The 19235-nt window shown below is 37.3% G+C and overlaps 1 protein-coding gene across 49 annotated transcripts in view; it reads left to right on the top strand.

Moving 5' to 3' along the window:
* Positions 1-19235, top strand: part of PTPRD (protein tyrosine phosphatase receptor type D) — a 1823241-nt gene that overhangs the window by 881222 nt on the left and 922784 nt on the right. The window lies entirely within an intron of this gene.

Raw genomic sequence — 19235 nt, forward strand, 5'->3', positions numbered from 1 at the left:
CTATATTTACAGCTGTCTACATGCCCATTTATTACTAGATGTAAGGTAGTGCTGTCATAACTCACCATCTTCACACACAGAAAACAGGCTCTGCTACTGACGCAGCACGATCTGCTGCCCAGAAAGTAAAATACGACAAGGAGGTGGGAGAGCAGGGAGCAGTGGAAATAACAGGCATTTGATGTGTGATGTCCCAAACACTACAGGGAGGGGGTCACAGGGTAAAAACCACAAGTTAATCAATGAGGCCTATGTACGGATGTAGCCATCTTTATCTTGACTCTGATAACTTGCGGCAGCGTGATATCACTCAACAAAAGCCATTGAAAAGTCATTGAAAGGTCAAGATAAAGGATCTTACCACTGTGCATTTAATGCGTTAAAAATCAAGATAAAGACGGCTACATCTGTACCCCAAAATGGCGTCATTTTAAAAAAATTACTTGTCCTGATAAAAACAAGCCCTCATACAGAAAAATAAAAAAGGTATGGTTATTTCAATGAGAAAGAATACAGTAGGTTTCTTAGTAAAACTGTTCGAGTGTAGGATTTGTAGAAGGAATTTACCTAGTTTTGAAGTGAATACAATTTTGACCTACCAGAATACCAGAAAATCTTCTGGTGGACCTAGCCTCTGACTTAATAATGGATCCCAAAGGGCAAGGTAAGGAAAGCCCCATATGGAGCGGATGTTGGAGCCAATCACTTGTTACAGGGGTCTATTGATTTACATATAACTTATAATTGTATCTTATTGATATGTAATCTGTGATAACAAAATTTATGACACAGTTAAAACTAGACGTGTACATGTTCTCTATAAACAAATTTCCTCTGGTGGGCCCATAGTACCTCAGTATGACACAGGATAGGCTGTAGCTTTACTCAAAACTATTATTTTAGCTTTATGATGAATTACCGTGTAACTGATATAGACCATGTATAGGACGGCAAAATGAAAATAAATCTAAAACTTTAGCAAATATAGAATGAAAGGTTATAGCTCATTTTTTTTCCTTTAAATCATTGATACACTTTTGATAGTTTGGGAATGGGATATTTTGAACTGATATTAAATGTACAAATTGTCTAATCATAAATTTGCTGCTTTGTGAAGTGAGCTATAAATGTTTTAATAAACCATTATCTCATTTATAAAAAAAATAAAATATTTTTTTTGTATATATTTGATAGTGTCTCCTGTCACAACATTTTACTACATTTTACTTTGTGTACAGTGTACACTGTATCATATATATATATATATATATATATATATATATATATGTATATAGTGAGTGTTCCTTACATACTTTGCCTGTGCTCTTAGCATGAAAAACCATAAACCATGCATTGTAAACATGAAATCCGGAAAGGAAGTTTGTTATTTCTTATTATATTAAGTAATTGTGTTTGGTGTTTCAAATCTCTGTCCAAGACAATGTACAACACAGACAGAAAATTTTATGAAACAATAGTGAGTAGGAAATTATGGAATACGCAATATAAAGCAAAATAAACATACGATATGTAAGATTACAAAAGCAGATCTCATGGATATATACTGCTGAGGAAAAGGAAATAAATGCTGTTAAACTTTGACTTACATAATGGCTCATTTCAAACATTTTATTAACCCCCTCTCACAAAAAATGTAAATGTATCAGAAGGGGGGAGTATGGAGCGGGCTCAGGGGCTGAGCCCACACTATACACCACAGGTTTCAGCTGTATATTACAGCTGAAACCTTACTCTAGCAGGGGTTTAACCACTTAGATGCCACGGTCAATTTTGACTTTGGCATCTAAGCTATTAGACAGAGGGGGGCCCCTCCGTCATCCAAGTGCCATATCGTGATGTGATTGCGAAACCAATGGGTAGTCATGGCAGCTGAGGGCCTAGGGCAGGGCGCAATAGGAGAGCATTAAAAGTAGAATACACAGTAATACATAAGTACTTCAGTGTGTTGTACTAGCTATCAGGCGATCGCATGTTCCAGTTCCCTAGTGGGACAAAAAAAAGTTGTAAAACTACATTTAATAAAGTTTTATACAAGGTACAAAAAAGTACAAACTAAAAATTCTAATTTTTCACATAAAATAATGTAAGTAATAAAAAAAATAAGTGATATCAAAATATCTGTAAAAGTTAGGGAATTATTAGAATATAACTTATTTATCTCACACGGTAAATGACGTTAAAAAACTAAAAATGTTTTTTAGTCACCTAGTCTCCCCAAAAAATGTAATGAAGAATGATCAAAAAGTCATATGTACCCCAAAAGGGTCCTCCCTACAAAATAATTTTTGGAATTTTCTCAGAGCATGATATGGTATATTAAAAGGTGCTATTAAAACTAGGGGTCAACCCATTAATGACCGCGAAAACGTGTTTTCACAGCAGTCATTAACGGTGCTGTGACATAAGCCCAGAACGGGTGTCCCGTTTCATCTAGAGAGGGTGTTGAGCTGTCTAAACACAGCCAGGCTCCTTTTCTAATGGGCGGGATCAAAGTTTTCTTCAAACCCGCCTGTTTAACCCCTTAGATGTTGTGGTCAATAGCGACCACTGCATCTAAGTGATTTAAGAAGACGGGGTGCCGATTAATTTTATGGCAGCCGAGAGCTTATTAAAGTTCATCAGGTCTGCCTTCAGTGTTTTACACTGACAGGGATAATACAGAAGTTTTGCAGTATATTCTAAAAGTGATCAAATGATTGCATAGTAAAGTCCCATAGTGTGACTAAAAAAAACTAAAAACAAATTTGATATAGTTTATAATAAAGAAATGAAAAATCCCAAGTAAAAAAATAAAAAAACCACTTTTCCCTTTACAAAATTCTTTATTATGAAAAAAAAACAAAATAAAAAAGGTGACACATTGAAATCGCCACGTCCGTAACAACCCGAAATATAAAATTGCGTTATTTAATCCACACGGTGAACGCAAATAAAAAACTATGCCAGAATTGCTATTTTCTATTTATCCCGCCTTCTATAAAATACAAAAAAAGATATCAAAAAGTTGTATGTACCCCAAAATTCTACTAATAAACATGACAAGTTTTTTTGAAAAAAATAAGCCCTCAGCAGAAAAATAAAAAAGTTATGGCTCTTAGAATGTGGCAACACAAACAAATGCTTTTACAGAAAAAAGTGTTTTTATTGTGCAAAATTAGAAAAACCTAAAAAAACATAAATTTGGTATCGCCGTAATTGTAATGACCCGCAAAATAAAGTTATTATTTATACCACACAGTAAACATCGTAAATTTAAGATGCAAAAAAAGAATGGCACAATCCCAATTTTTTTTATTAATCCCCCAAATTTTTTAATAAAAGTTAATAAATTACATGTACCCCAAATTAGTTCCATTGAAAATTACAACTTGCCTCGCAAAAACAAGCCCTCACACGGCTATATCTAGAGAAAAAAAACAATTATGGCTTTTAAAATGTGACGATCAAAAAACGGAAAAAAATTGCTTAGTCAATAAGGCCCAAAACAGGCTGGTCACTAGAGAGATAAATAAAATACTCTTTTGAGCTCACACATTCTAGGCTTATTAATTTCTTAGGCCCAATACACACGCTGTAGATTTTGTTGCAGATGTTGTGCTTGCTGCAGAAACAACCTATTGAGATGAATGAAACTGATTTTCAGTCGCAGAAATTTCTGGCAAAAAATTTGCAGCTTGTGCAGGACACCTTAATATATTTTTATAGTGATCAAGTCTGATACAGAGCTCTAAATCCCTTGTGAAGACATAAGGTTATGTCTAAGTGTAGCTTATGGCATACTATATATAATTTGAAAATGTCATTCTCTCCTTAGCTACCCTAGTGGTTGCTGCAAATAGCAAGGATTTTAGCATTTAGAGATTTGTCTATGCATGGAATGTGGAGCTCTCTAAAAAAAAGAAGAGTTGCTTTGACTGCAATAAAGATAAATGATTAAAACAATCAGGACAAAATTTTGGAATTATTTAGATTAAAAAATATATCTTTATCGGTGTAAGACAAGTGTGTACAATTATTAGACAAGTGAGTATTTTGACCATATCATCATTTTTATGCATATTTTCCAACTCCAAGCTGTATAGACTTGACTTCTTATTGGATGAAGCATATCAGGTGATGTGTATTTGTGTATTGAGGGAGGGTGTGGCCTAAGGAGATCAAGACCCTAAATCAAAGAGTGCAGAATTATTAGGCGGCTGGGTTTCCACTGGCAAGATGGGCCAAAAAAGGGATTTAACTGACTGAAATGTAAACAATTGTTAAGTCTTTCAGAGGGATGCAGCACTCCTCTTGAAATTGCTAAGATATTGGGGCGTGATCACAGAACCATCAAAAGTTTTGTTGCAAATAGTCAACAAGGTCGCAAGAAACGTGTTGAGAAAAAACCCGCAAATTAACTGCCAAAGATTTGAGAAGAATCAAACATGAAGCGACCAGGAACCCATTATCCTCCAGTGTTGTCATATTCCAGAACTGCAACCTCCCTGGAGTGCCTAGAAGTACAAAGTGTTCAATGCTCAGAGATGTGGCCAAGGTAACGAAGCCTGAAACCCGACCACCACTGAAGAAGACACATAAGTTGAAAGGTCAAGACTGGGCCAAAGAATATCTGAAGACAGATTTTTCAAAGGTTTATGAACTGATGAGATGAGAGTGACTTTTGACGGACCAGATGGATGGGCCCATGGCTGGATGAGTAACGGGCATAGATCTCCACTGCAACTCAGACACCAGCAAGGTGGAGGTGGGGTACTGCTATGGGCTGGTATTATTAAAGATGTGCTAGTTGGACCTTTTTGTGTTGAAGTTGGACTAAAATTCAATTCCCAAACCTACTGACAGATTTTAGAAGACACCTTCAACAAGTGGTGGTATAGAAAAAAGTCTGTATGCTAGAAAACCCTGATTTTTATGCAGGACAATACATCAAAGTACTCCACTGCATGGCTAGCCAATAACGGCCTTAAAGATGAAAGAATAATGACATGGCCCCTTAATTACCTGACCTAAACCCTATTGAGAACTTGTGGGCCCTTCTTAAATGGCAGAATTACGGTGAAAGAAAACAGTACACCTCTCTGAACAGTGTCTGGGAGACACAATAAGTCAACAGATTAAGAAACTGACAGACATGGTTGGATGGCTTATGACTGTTATTGAAGAGAAGGGTGACTATGTTGGTCACTGATTTTTTTTGGGGGGGAAATGTCAGAAGTGTTTATTTGTAAATTTTGAGTTGTTTGTTTATTATTCTCACTTTAACCCCTTTAGGACACAGCCTGTTTAGGCCTTGTGGACACAGATGATTTTTTCAAATCTGACATGTGTCACTTTATGTGGTAATAACTCCGGAATGCTTTTACCTATCCAAGCGATTCTGAGATTGTTTTCTCGTGACATATTGTACTTTATGTTAGTGAAAAAATGTGGTCGATAAATTCAATATTTATTTGTGAAAAACTTCAAATTTTAGCAAAAATGTGCAAAAATTAGCATTTTTCTAAATTTTAAATGTATTTGCTTGTGAAACAGATAGTAATACCACACAAAATAGTTACTAGTTAACATCCCCCACATGTCTACTTTATGTTTGCATCATTTTTTTTCACGTACTTTTATTTTTCTAGGACGTTACGAGGCTTAGAACTTTAGCAGCAATTTCTCATATTTTCAATAAAATTTCAAAAGGCTATTTTTTCAGGGACCAGTTCAGTTCTGAAGTGGCTTTGAGGGCCTTATATATTAGAAAGTCCCCATAATTCACCCCATTTTGAAAACTGCACCCCTCAAGGTATTCAAAACCACATTCAGAAAGTATTTTAACCCTTTAGGCGTTTCACAGGAATTAAGGCAAAGTAGAGGTGAAATTGACAAATTTCATTTTTTGGGCCGAAATTCATTTGTAATAAAAAAAAATCTGTAACACAGAAGGTTTTACCAGGGAAACGCAGCTCAATATTTATTGCCCAGATTCTGCAGATTTTAGAAATATCCAACATGTGGCCCTAGTGTCCTAATGGACTGAAACACAGGCCTCAGAAGCAAAGAAGCACCTAGTTGATTTTGGGGCCTCCTTTTTTTAGGGATATATTTTAGGCACCATATCAAGTTTGAGGAGGTCTTGTGGTACCTAAACAGTCGAAACCCCCCCAAAGTGACCCCATTTTGGAAACTACACCCCTCAAGGCATTTTTCTAGGGGTATAGTTAGCATATTGACCCCACAGTTTTTTTGCAGAATTTAGTGAAATTAGTCTGTGAACATTTGTAAAGCAATTTCTCCCGATTACGGCAATACCCCATATGTGGTCTTAAACTGATGTTTGGACCCACAGCAAGGCTCAGGAGGGAGGGAGCGCCTTTTGGATTTTGGAGCGCAGATTTTGCTGGATTGGTTTTCAGTGCCATGTCGGGTTTGCAACGCAAAACAGTGGAAACCCCCCAAAAGTTACCCCATTTTGGAATCTACACCCCTCAAGGAATTTTTCTAGGGGTATAGTGAGCATTTTGGACCCTCAGGATCTTTTTTAGAGCTAAGGTGACCAAAAAACAGCGATTTTGGCGCTTAAAATTCTTTATTTATTACAGCGTTCACCGTGCGCAATAAATTACGTTTTAATTTATTCTGCCGGTCGGTACGATTATGCCGATATCATATGTGTATAGTTTTTTTTAAGTTTTGCAGCGTTTGCACAATAAAATTACGTTTCTATAAAATTATTTATTTTCTGAGACACGCTATTCTGAGCCGTAACTTTTTTATTTTTTCGTCAAAAAAGCTGTGGGAGGTCTATTTTTTTGCGGGACGGGTTGTAGTTTTTATTGGTACCATTTTGGGGTAAATGCGACTTTTTGATCACTTTTTATTCTATATCTTGGGAGGGGTGGTGACCAAAAAATAGTGATGCTGACAGTTTTCCGTTTATTTTGTTTGCGGCGTTCACCATGCGGAAAAATTAACATTATAGTTTCATAGTTTGGGTCGTTACGAACGCGGCGATACCAAATATGTGTACTTTTTTTAACGTTTTCATTTTTTCCCTATAATAAATGACTTATAGGAAAACAAATCCTTTTATTTTTACACTTTTATAAAACATTTTTATTAACTTTTGTTTACTTTTTACACTTTATATTTTTGTTTATTACCTTTTTTTTAACTTTTTACACTTTCTTTTTTTTAGCTGCAGCTCTGATCGCTGCTAGAATACATTACACTACCTAGGTAGTGTAATGTATTCCAACTGTCAGTGTGACATCACAGTCACTCTGACAGTTGGTCTACGAGGATCAGCAGAGGCTGATCCTCATAAGCTGACATACATGGCAGACTTGGGGGCCGTTGTCTGGCCCCCGGGTGCCATCACAAGCATCAGAAGCCCCCACGATTGCATGGGGGCTGCTGATGCGCTACAAACCCGCTACATGCGGAGATCGCAATCGAGCCCCGCATGTAACGGGTTAATTGCCGAAATCAGCGGCAATGAGCCGCTGATCGGCAACACTGGAGAGTGTCAGCTGTCGGGGACAGCTGATCTCCAAGTTCCCGATGCACACTGTCGCCGACAGTGTGCATCGGGAACGACACAGTGACTTCCTGTCACTCTGACAGGAAGCCTATCAGGACCAGCCGAAGGTTGGTCCTGATGGGCTTCCGTCCATGGCAGACCCGGAAAGCCATTGTTTGGCTTCCGTTTGCCATAGTAACTATCGGCAGACCCCACGATTTCGGCCGGGGGTCTGCCGATATGCTAGAAACCCCTAAAATTCGGCGATTGCACCCGATCACCGAATTCGCCAAAATCAGCGGCAAAGGACCGCTGGCCGGCAAGAGGGGAGTGTCAGCTGTCGGCGACAGCTGACCTCCCGGTTTCCGGTGCACACTGTCGCCGACAGTGTGCACCGGGAAAAACTCAGTAACTGTACGTCCTCGTGCGGGAAGTAACCTCCCGCGAGGACGGACAGTTACATCCTGGTGCGGATAGGGGTTAACAGATGAAAATAAACAAGTGATTTTGAACTGCCTGCATGCTGTTTGAGCGCCGTGGGCAAAAAACGCATCGAAAACCGCTTTGTCTGGCTGTCCTTGATGTCAAGGGAAGATAGGTCGCTTCTTTTTCCTGCGTGCGTTTTTTACCGCTCGCTGGAAAAACCTGCCTCCTATTGAAATCAATGGGAGGCGTTTTCGGACGTTTTTTGGTGTCTTTTCCACATGAAAAAACGTGCCAAAAAGCTCCATGTGAACTCTCCCTAATAGTTGCCCAATAATTATGAACACATAGATATTCTCCCAAGAAAGGCAAAACCTCACTTTTACTTTCTTAAATATTCAGGTTTGAGGTTTATTAACATTTTGGATTGACCGACAGCACTCTAGTTGTTCAATAATAAAATGAATCTTAAAAAATACAACTTGCCTAATAATTGTGCACACAGTGTATATGTGTGTGTGTGTGTGTATATATATATATATATATATATATATATATATACAAATCCCTTTTAATGATAGCTACGATATTGACACTTATGGAAATAGGTCTGTTTTCTTTTTTTATTCTACTCAACACTTTTCTGTTTACAACAAAAAGTTTAAATGTTGCATGACTAATGTGAAAATAAGTTATCCATGTCAAAAAGCAGCTGCCTACAGCAAAGCACACCTGCCACTAGTTTGTTGTCGGCAGTGGACTTCTAAATGCACAGGACTGGATGGAAATGTGTCTCATGCCATTTAAAAAAAAATTATATTTGCAAGAGTGCGTTTATATAAATTGTAGTGGCAATTCTATTTAACATTTAAGTTGGAGGAATTTCCACTGAGATATTAAACATGAGCATCTGATTCCTCTAAAGCAAAATGATTACATTGAAGTTTTAGATTTACATTTACATGTATAGTATAGTATAGTATTTACCTTTTTGATAATATAGGAGTGGATCATTTTGTTTAAAAAAATATATATATATAAATTTATGTGTATGAAACTGTACATAGTTGCTTAATATATTAGAAAATCATTTGACATTTATTGGTTTACTTTTCTAGCTCTGTTTATCACACATAAGGCACAATTTAAACATACAGACACCCATAATGTGGTGGTGCACCATCTTGCTAGAAAAACTCAGGGAACGTGCCAGCTTCAGTGCATAAAGAGGGAAACACATCATCATGTAGCAATTTCAGATATCCCGTGGCCTTGAGGTTTCCATTGATGAAGAATGGCCCCACTATCTTTGTACCCCATATACCACACCATACCATCAATTTTTGTGTTCCAACAGTCTTGGAGGGATCTATCCAATGTGGGTTAGTGTCAGACCAATAGCGGTGGTTTTGTTTGTTAAATTCACCATTCACATTAAAGTTTGCCTCATCACTGAACAAAATGTTCTGTGTAAACTGAGGGTCCTGTTCCAATTTTTGTTTTGCCCATTCTGCAAATTCAGTGCGCGGATCTGGGTCATCCTCGTTGAGATGCTGCAGCAGCTGGAGTTTGTAAGGGTGCCATTTGTGAGTAGCTAATATCCGCCGAAGGGATGTTCGACTGATGCCACTCTCCAGTGACATGCGGCGAGTGCTACGCTGTGGGCTCTTGCTGAATGAAGCTAGGACAGCCACTGATGTTTCTTCATTGGTGACAGTTTTCATGCATCCACATTTGGGCAAATCCAACACTGAACCAGTTTCACGAAACTTGGTAAGCAGTTTGCAAACTGTAGCATGGGAGATGGGTGGTCTCGTAGGGTGTCTTGCATTGAAATCTGCTGCAATGACCCGGGTACTGCGTTCACCAGACATCAACACAATTTCTATCCGCTCCTCACGTGATGTACATTTTAACTCAATTTCTGCACTGAAAAAATTCACAACAAGCTGGTACTTAAACTCGCTAAAAGTTTTCCGTGCGCAAATCCACACAGAAAATTTGCAGCATTTCAGCTATGTGGGCTAACACAGTGGAACTTCTTATGAAGCATTACTTAGTTCATATTTCCAGAAATCAAATAAAAATTGATATTCCAGTAAACATATATTATGGTGTGTTGGCATCACCCAACTACCCAATTACCAAACTTTAATATACCCATGTATATTAAAATGTCTTTCTTGGCAGAGGCTACTTACACATTTTCAATAGTTAGGCCTTCTGTAACTAAGCCGGCTGGCCACAAGGCGGTAGGACTACAGTAGAGCCAAATTGGGTAACTGACCGGATAGTTGCAGGGAAGAAATTTACGTAGCACCTATCACAGTACTGACTGGAAACGAAAATACAAGAAACAGAAACTCACCAATTGAAGACAGGGATGGAACAAGATCAAAATGTTAGAAACAAATGGATGATGGGAATAAACGAATGATGAGCAATTGTAACAGTTGGGTGATGGTACCCACAGATGATGGGTGATAACAGTCAGATGATGAAAACCAAACAGATGATGATAGATTATAACAAGCTAACCCTAACTTGCTCTTCCTATATTTATTCATTTTCCTGTCCCTAAACACTGACCCTAACACCACACCACTAAATATCACTGTCCCAAACACTGTCCCTAATGGAGTTCCTAATCTGCAAACACTGTCTCTAACACATCCACCAGGAAAACAAGAAACCAGAGACAATAAAAACAGCACAAACTGATCACAAACTCAGGGAAACTAGGTAAGTAGAAAAGAATAAAATGAAACAGAATGATACTAACCAAATAAAAGGACTAAGCACAGAGGCAAACACAGACTGAGGCAATACTTAAGCAAAGCTTGAAAAATGCAACACTAGACTGGAACACATAATCTGATTGTTACATGGCAAACACACATAGCAAGTACTAAAACTGACACCCGAATGCTGGGGCCAGTGATTCTTAAGGAGGGGTACACCAATCAGGTCACGCTCTCTAAAGGAGCTACAGTCAGCTCAGTGTGGTCATCTGACGTATACTGAGGATTCAGCTGTGCAGGAACTGCCCGAGCTACCCCTTTAATAGCTAGAAGATGTCAGGCGTGCAGGAATACACCTGCTGCTTGTAACATCTCCCCAATGTATGATGTCAAATATAAAAATAATTGAGGCTGCAGCATTGCAAATGGACTGAATGTGTTTCTGCCCCACCAACTTCTTGTAAAATGTTCATAGCTTAGCCTCCAGTATATAAAATTATTGAATTTATATTTTTTTCCCAAATAGTATAATACTGTGGAAATCTTAGCTTGTACATGAAATTGTATAGGAAATAATTGCCTTATGTTGGAAGAATGAGGCATACCTATTTACTAGATTTTACAGGCATTAATGTAGTTAACATTTTCTAAAGCAGTAAAAAATTGAAAAGGTAGAAAATAATGAAAATCAAAGAAGAAAATCATAATCATAGAGGGCACATTATTTTAAACTATTTTTATGCATATTCACTTGTTACCAATCATAGCGGGATATCCCCTGAACTTTACCTGCTGTTCCTTATAAGGCTTTGTTCACATCTACATTAGAGTTCCGTTCTAGCGTTCCATCGGAGCTTTCCGTCAGAACGGAACTCTGGCTGAAACAAACGGAAACCATAGTTTTCCGTTTGCATTACCATTGATTTGAATGGTGACGGATCCGGTGCAAATGGTTTCCATTTGTCTCAGTTGTGCAAGGGTTACGCCGTTTTGACGGAATTAATACCGTAGTCAACTACGGTATTCATTCCCTCAAAATGACAGAAGCCTTGATCAACTGAGACAAAAGGAAACCATTTTCACCGGATCCGTCACCATTCAAATCAATGGTAATGCAAACGGAAAACTATGGTTTACGTTTGTTTCAGCCAGGGTTCTGACGGAAAGCTCCAATGGAACGCCAGAACGGAACCCTGATGCAGATGTGAACGAAGCCTTACCTGTGTTTGACCCAGATTTGACTGACTGCTCTATTTATTTGTTTACCCGTCTGTATTGCTAATTACTATGTCTACTTAAGGTTTTGACCTTGTTACAGCATAGAATCTCTATTGCTGATGCAAAAATAGTCTTAATTACTTTCAGTGGGCAGTAAAAGTCTGGCAGGATTTCAAAACACTAGGGAAAAAATAATTTCATTGTAAACATTGTACCAGGCATCATACCTTTATCCTTACCAACATTTATAGTTCAGTTTGAAATATTAATATCTACGGAATTTATATCCATTTCTATTATACTAATCTCCATCTCATTGGAATCCACTGTTGTGTGAATATTTCCTGTAAAATACAAAGAATTTAAGGTAAGGTAAATTTAGCAAAACAAGATATAATGTTGCAACACTTAGTAGTTATGTGCGGCTAGTCTTGTTTGCAGTTGATAAAAGGTTTTCTAGGTGATACGTAAGAGTGAAAAACTAAGGACATCTTGCATTTTCTCATTTCCCTATTAGCTGTTCAGCATTATTCTATGTTGTGCGGCTGAAATGTTGTACTTTATCAAAGCCACTGAGCAATTTAAATGTTTTAGCTCATTACTTTAGATGGACATCACGGGTCATTAAAGAGCCAATGAAAATATTTAAACCTTCCATTAGTCTTCACAAGTTTAAATTACATATCAAGGTCCCAACTTTCTTTTCCATCTGCAGTGCAGCACGGTTCACCTTCCATAAAGTGTTACTGAAGAAAACATTTGAGGCATTTAACGTACAGTGTGAGCTTTACTTTGAAGCTGAATGTGATTTGCACAATACATCTCATTCTAGTTGGTATTGCTTTGTTCTGACAAACCTTATCAACTGTTCTTCGATATTTTAGTGATAGTGTCCTGGGTACCCCAGGAAGCTTGTACATTGGAAACAAAATATGTTTTGTTAGAAACTGGAAGAATAAAATATAGAAAGCAGGTTAGTCAGCAAACATGTGCAGGGGTGGGACAAGCGCTCACCACCTGTTCAGTACAATAATTGATAAGTGGACAATTAATTATTTAAATGTTCCCCATTACCCCATCAATCCGAAGCATTCTCATTCATGTACATATTGTCTATTCCCTTCCATCCCCAATCACTTCACACACGTAACATTGTTAATGCAGGACAAGCTGGACACACTACAACTTATTTGCCTTATCCCTCACCTTTCTTATGATTGAGATATATATACACTACCGTTCAAAAGTTTAGGGTCACTCAGAAATTTCCTTATTTTTTAAAGAAAAGCACCGTTTTTTTCAATGAAGATAACATTAAATTAATCAAAAATACACTCTATACATTGTTAATGTGCTAAATGACTATTCTAGCTGCAAACGTCTGGTTTTTAAGGCAATATCTACATAGGTGTATAGAGGCCCATTTCCAGCAACCATCACTCCAGTGTTCTAATGGTACATTGTGTTTGCTAACTGTGTTAGAAGGCTAATGGATGATTAGAAAACACTTGAAAACCCTTGTGCAATTATGTTAGCACCGCTGTAAACAGTTTTGCTGTTTAGAGGCGCTATAAAACTGACCTTCCTTTGAGCTAGTTGAGAATCTGGAGCATTACATTTGTGGGTTCGATTAAACTCTCAAAATGCCTAGAAAAGAGAGCTTTCATGTGAAACTCGACAGTCTATTCTTGTTCTTAGAAATGAAGGCTATTCCATGCGAGAAATTGCCAAGAAACTGAAGATTTCCTACAACGGTGAGTACTACTCCCTTCAGAGAACAGCACACACAGGCTCTAACCAGAGTAGAAAGAGAAGTGGGAGGCCCCGCTGCACAACTGAGCAACAAGACAAGTACATTAGAGTCTCTAGTTTGAGAAATAGACGCCTCACATGTCCTCAACTGGCAGCTTCATTAAATAGTACCCGCAAAATGCCAGTGTCAACGTCTACAGTGAAGAGGCGACTACAGAGAAGATGCTGGCCTTCAGGGCTGAGTGGCAAAGAAAAAGCCATATATGAGACTGGCTAATAAAAGGAAAAGATTAATATGGGCAAAAGCACACAGACTTTGGACAGAGGAAGATTGGAAAAAAGTGTTATGGACAGACGAATTGAAGTTTGAGGTGTTTGGATCACACAGAAGAACATTTGTGAGATGCAGAACAACTGAAAAGATGCTGGAAGACGCCATCTGTCAAGCATGGTGGAGGTAATGTGATGGTCTGGGGTTACTTTGGTGCTGGTAAAGTGGGAGATTTGTACAAGGTAAAAGGGATTTTGAATAAGGAAGGCTATCACTCCATTTTGCAACGCCATGCCATAACCTGTGGACACCGCTTGATTGGAGCCAAATTCATCCTACAACAGGACAATGACCCAAAGCACACCTCCAAATTATGCAAGAACTATTTAGGGAAGAAGCAGGCAGCTGGTATTCTATCTGTAATGGAGTGGCCAGCGCAGTCACCAGATCTCAACCCCATAGAGCTGTTGTGGGAGCAGCTTGACCGTATGGTACGCAAGAAGTGCCCATCAAGCCAATCCAACCTGTGGGAGGGCCTTCTGGAAGCATGGGGTGAAATTTTTCCCGATGACCTCAGCAAATTAACAGCTAGAATGCCAAAGGTCTGCAATGCTGTAATTGCTGCAAATGGAGCATTCTTTGATGAAAGCAAAGTTTGAAGGAGAAAATTATTATTTGAAATAAAAATCATTATTTCTAACCTTGTCAATGTCTTGACTATATTTTCTAGTCATTTTGCAACTCATTTGATAAATATAAGTGTGAGCTGTCATGGAAAACACAAAATTGTCTGGGTGACCCCAAACTTTTGAATGGTAGTGTATATATATATATATATATATATATATTCACACACACACACACACACACACACACACACACATATATAAACCCCTTCCCGCCGCAGCCCTTTTTCAGATTTTCATTTTCGTTTTTTCCTCCCCACCTTCCAAAAGTCATAACATCTTTATTTTTCCTTCGATATAGTACTATGAGGGCTTGATTTTGCGGGACGAGTTGTAGTTTTTTGTAGCACCATTTATTTTGCCATATAATGTACTAGGAAACAGGAAAAAAATATTTGTGGGGTAGAAAATGAAAAAAAAACAGCGATTCCTCCATTGTTTTTTGCCCGCTGTTTTTACGGAAATCACTGTGCAATTAAAACAACATGTTAACTTTATTCTGTGTGTCAATACGATTACCTCCTTTATATTGATACCAAATATATATAGTTTTTTCTATATTTTACTCATTTTACAAGTAAAAACCTAAGTGTAAAAAAGAAAATTTATTTTGTGTTGCCAAATTCCGAGAGCCATAACTTTTTTATTTTTCCGTCGATTAAGTGGTATGTGGGCTTATTTTTTGCAGGATAAGCTGTAGTTTTTAATAATACCATTTTGGTGTAAATGCGATGGTTTGATCACTTTTTATTTCATTTTTTGTGGGAGATTAGGTGACCAAAAAATAGAGATTCTGCCGTTTACAATTTTTTTTTACGGCGTTCACCATGCGGGTTAAATAATGATATATTGTAATAGTTCAGACTTTTATGGACGCGGCGATACCAATTATGTTTATTTTTTTATTTTTTTTTTACTATGCTCTAGAGGGGAAATGGCAAAAGTTTTTTTTTTTGAACTTTTAATATTTTTTAAAAAAATAATATATTTAACTCATTTTTACTTTTTTTTATTAGTCCCCCTGACAGGCACCTATTAAGCTCTGCCGTTTCTTTAATATTCTTACATTACATTGTACAAATAATACACATTTTAGAGAAGCCTAGGAAGAATATTTCAAAAGAAAACAGAAACTGAAGTAACTTTTCTGTTTTAGTTTTGCCATAATTAAAAATTTATTTTTAAGTTGCTGTAATTAAACATATGTTTCCACTCTGTGACAAACAATGTTATTTTCTAAAAAGAAAAAAAAACTGTCAGAAATTCTTTCTATGATATTGCTCATTTGTTAGCTGTGTCCAAATATACCACGCTTAATCTCTCACCAACAAAAATGTGTCTTTTGTTGTCACAGAGATATAAAGTCCCCACAGGTCTTACACACTTTTTTCTTGGCCGTACAAGGATTGTAGAGCAGCAATAAAAAGATGATTGCAATACCATTTCCTGAGCAAGTTTTAATTATAAAATGGAAAGTTGAATAGAACCTGGTAAAAGTGAACCTGGATTTTTGTTTAAGTTCCACTTGTGATATGTCATTGATCTCTGTCACATTGAAAGTGATCATGCTTTGTTATCATTGTTGAGCTTAGGCAGGTTCTAGATGTAGAGTTGACTAAAATACAAAGCTTGAGTCATGAAGGTGCTGCCTGTATTAAGCATGTTACCTGCTACTGCACAAAGGAATGAAAATTACCATTTCTAACACTATGTAGATGAAAAAAAACTTAGATCTTTTTCTTAAAAATCTAAAATATATTTTTACTACTGCAGTGAAAACATAAATCAGTAGTATTTACTGCAGGTGATCTATCATGCGCCACAGTGATATTCATCACTATATTAACCCTATCAGAAAAGTTGTTTGATAATATATAGAAGAGAAAATAAAGTATTTAAAATTTGCACGCTAAATTGCAAATGCACTTTAGATGGTTATGTGAACCAACCCTACTACCTATATGGAAATTTAAAAGAAAGAAAAAAATAAAAATAAATAAAACCCACAACATTCTCATAGCCTTGCACCAAAATCATAGTTTCACAGGGCTATTTGCTTAATACACATGTCAAGATAAAACAAATGGTTGAATAGCCTGAATCTTATATATATATATATATATATATATATATATATATATATATATATACACAAATAGAAGGGCAGCAGCACTCAAAATACAATTCAGAGATGGTCTTGGGTGCAAACAGGTGATCCCGATTCAGGGGATATAGGCAAATATAGTAGAAAATCCCACAGCACTCCGTAATGGTGAAAAAAATGGTGGTTTATTAAGCCAGTAAAAGCTGCAATGTTTCCGACCTGCTATAGGACCTTTGTCAAGCATGCTATGATATATGGGATTTTTTCACCATTACGGAGTGCTGTGGGATTTTCTTTTATATATATATATATATATATATATATATATATATATATATATAAAATCCCCAAAAAATGAAAAACAAAAAAAATAAAAAGGCAGCACTCCAAGGAAATTGGTGAAAAAAAGTGGTGTGCTTATTCACCCTAGGCAGGCAACGTTTCGTTACGTCTCTATGGGATCTTTGTCAAGGCTTGACAAAGATCCCATAGAGACGGATCGAAACGTTGCCTGCCTGGGGTGAATAAACACACCACTTTTTTTGGAGTGCTGCCTCTTCATTTTTGGGGGATTTCATTAACAAGGGTTCCTATATATACAGTTTAAATAATAGGCAAATATATTAATAATATGTACACAGTTTAAATAGTATTTTATAGAATAACAAAACACTTAAGTACAATCTCTTATATGCTTAAATGTGCGGCCCTAGCTATTTACACATTGCTGTAATCTAGTTTTTACACTCACACTTTGGCACAAAGTTCTATATTGGCATTAATTTCTTGGCATGCTTCTTTTGTGAAATGAATCAGGTTATCAACCGTGCGCGGTTTATTGAATATACCTTATGTTTGATAACTTCCCAAAAGAAAAAGTCCATCGGGGTAAAGTCTGGTGATCGTGGTGGCCATTCAACCCGGTCTCTATCCACTTATTGGGTAATTTCTAGTCAAGAAAATGACGCACCACTAAAGCATAGTGAGGAGGGCTCCATCTTGCTGAAAATACAATCTTTCTTTTCATGCTCCAACTGCAATTGTGGTATTACATTTTCTTGGAGCATGTTATGGTACAGATCTGAGATAACCGATGTATTGTAGACGATAGGTCCAATTACCCCTATACATGAAAGGACCGCCCAAACAGTAACCCCAGGTTGATTCAACTGTTCTTCAATTGTTGCAAGGGGGTTTTCTGTTGAGTATTAAACACAGTTGTGCCTATTAACAGCACCTGAAAGTTTGAAGTTGGCTTCATCCGACCAAGTTATTTTTCTAATAATGCCATCTCCTTGTGTTTCTTCATTCAGAATTACCTCACAAAATTGTAATTAGACTGTTTGAAAAACCTCCCCCTGGTATACTTACTTATGCACCCCCCTGTATATATATATATATATATATATATATATATATATATATATATATATATATATATATATATATATACATATATATATATATATACATATATATACATATATATATAAATATATATACCAGTCATCATTTGCTACCCACCGCTCCTGTTGTGGGATTATAACCGAGTACATTAGGAAATAGGTAAAATAATTTGAAAGCAGTGACTCAAAAAAACTTCCAGTCCTTTGTACGTATACTTTGGCATTAGTGATTTTTTGTTAGATTCTCTTTTTTTTCTCTTTCCATATACAGATGTTTCCTTCCTTACCTTTTTTATTATCTGAACATATCCTGAGTTGTGTGGTGTGAGATGACTAGCTTTGAAAAAAAGACAACATGATCCTGTTCAAGCACCTTAGTGAATAGCTCCTTGCTCTGCCTTAGTTTTCAATTGTATCTGCGTCATAAGGGTGCAGATACAATTGACTGTGGCATTCACCCAGCGCCCTGTATACTCACGCAGGTGACACCACAGGGAATGAGGGGGACCTTGCCACCCAGCCCAGCACATTATGGGCCAGGTGGCATGGGCTCCCTCATGTCGCAGGCCCCGCAGCAGCTGCCATTGCTGCTATTGCTGTAGTTTCGCTGCTGGCAGCAGTTGTGCCAGCGGCACCTGGTCAGTAGTGGCGCCCCCTTTTCCTTCCCCCCTAGTTGCACCCGGGGCACATGCCTCACCTGCCGCCCCCTAGATACACCCCTGGTTTTTATATGAGTAGCCACATGTTCAGAGTTTTGTTAACATATTGCGATATTGTATGGAGAAATTGAAAAACAGCAGCACTCACCCCACGACAAGGTATATATATATATGTAAAAGACTGGGTGCTCAGCAAGTAGCTCTGATCCTTGGACTAGATACAGGTATTTCAAAAAAGAAGATCTTGCAGCACTCAAATAGGCAAAAAAGTGTGATTTATTCAATCCACATCAAGTAAAAGTGCAACGTTTCAGTCCTGCAATAGGATTGCAGTACTGAAACCTTGCACTTTTACCTGATGTGGATTTTATAAATCACACTTTTTTGCCTATTGGAGTGCTGCAAGATCTTCTTTTTTGAAATATCTATATATATCTATCTTTTTAA

The sequence above is a fragment of the Rhinoderma darwinii genome, chromosome 1 (genome assembly GCF_050947455.1).
Source record: "Rhinoderma darwinii isolate aRhiDar2 chromosome 1, aRhiDar2.hap1, whole genome shotgun sequence".
NCBI lineage: Eukaryota > Metazoa > Chordata > Amphibia > Anura > Rhinodermatidae > Rhinoderma > Rhinoderma darwinii.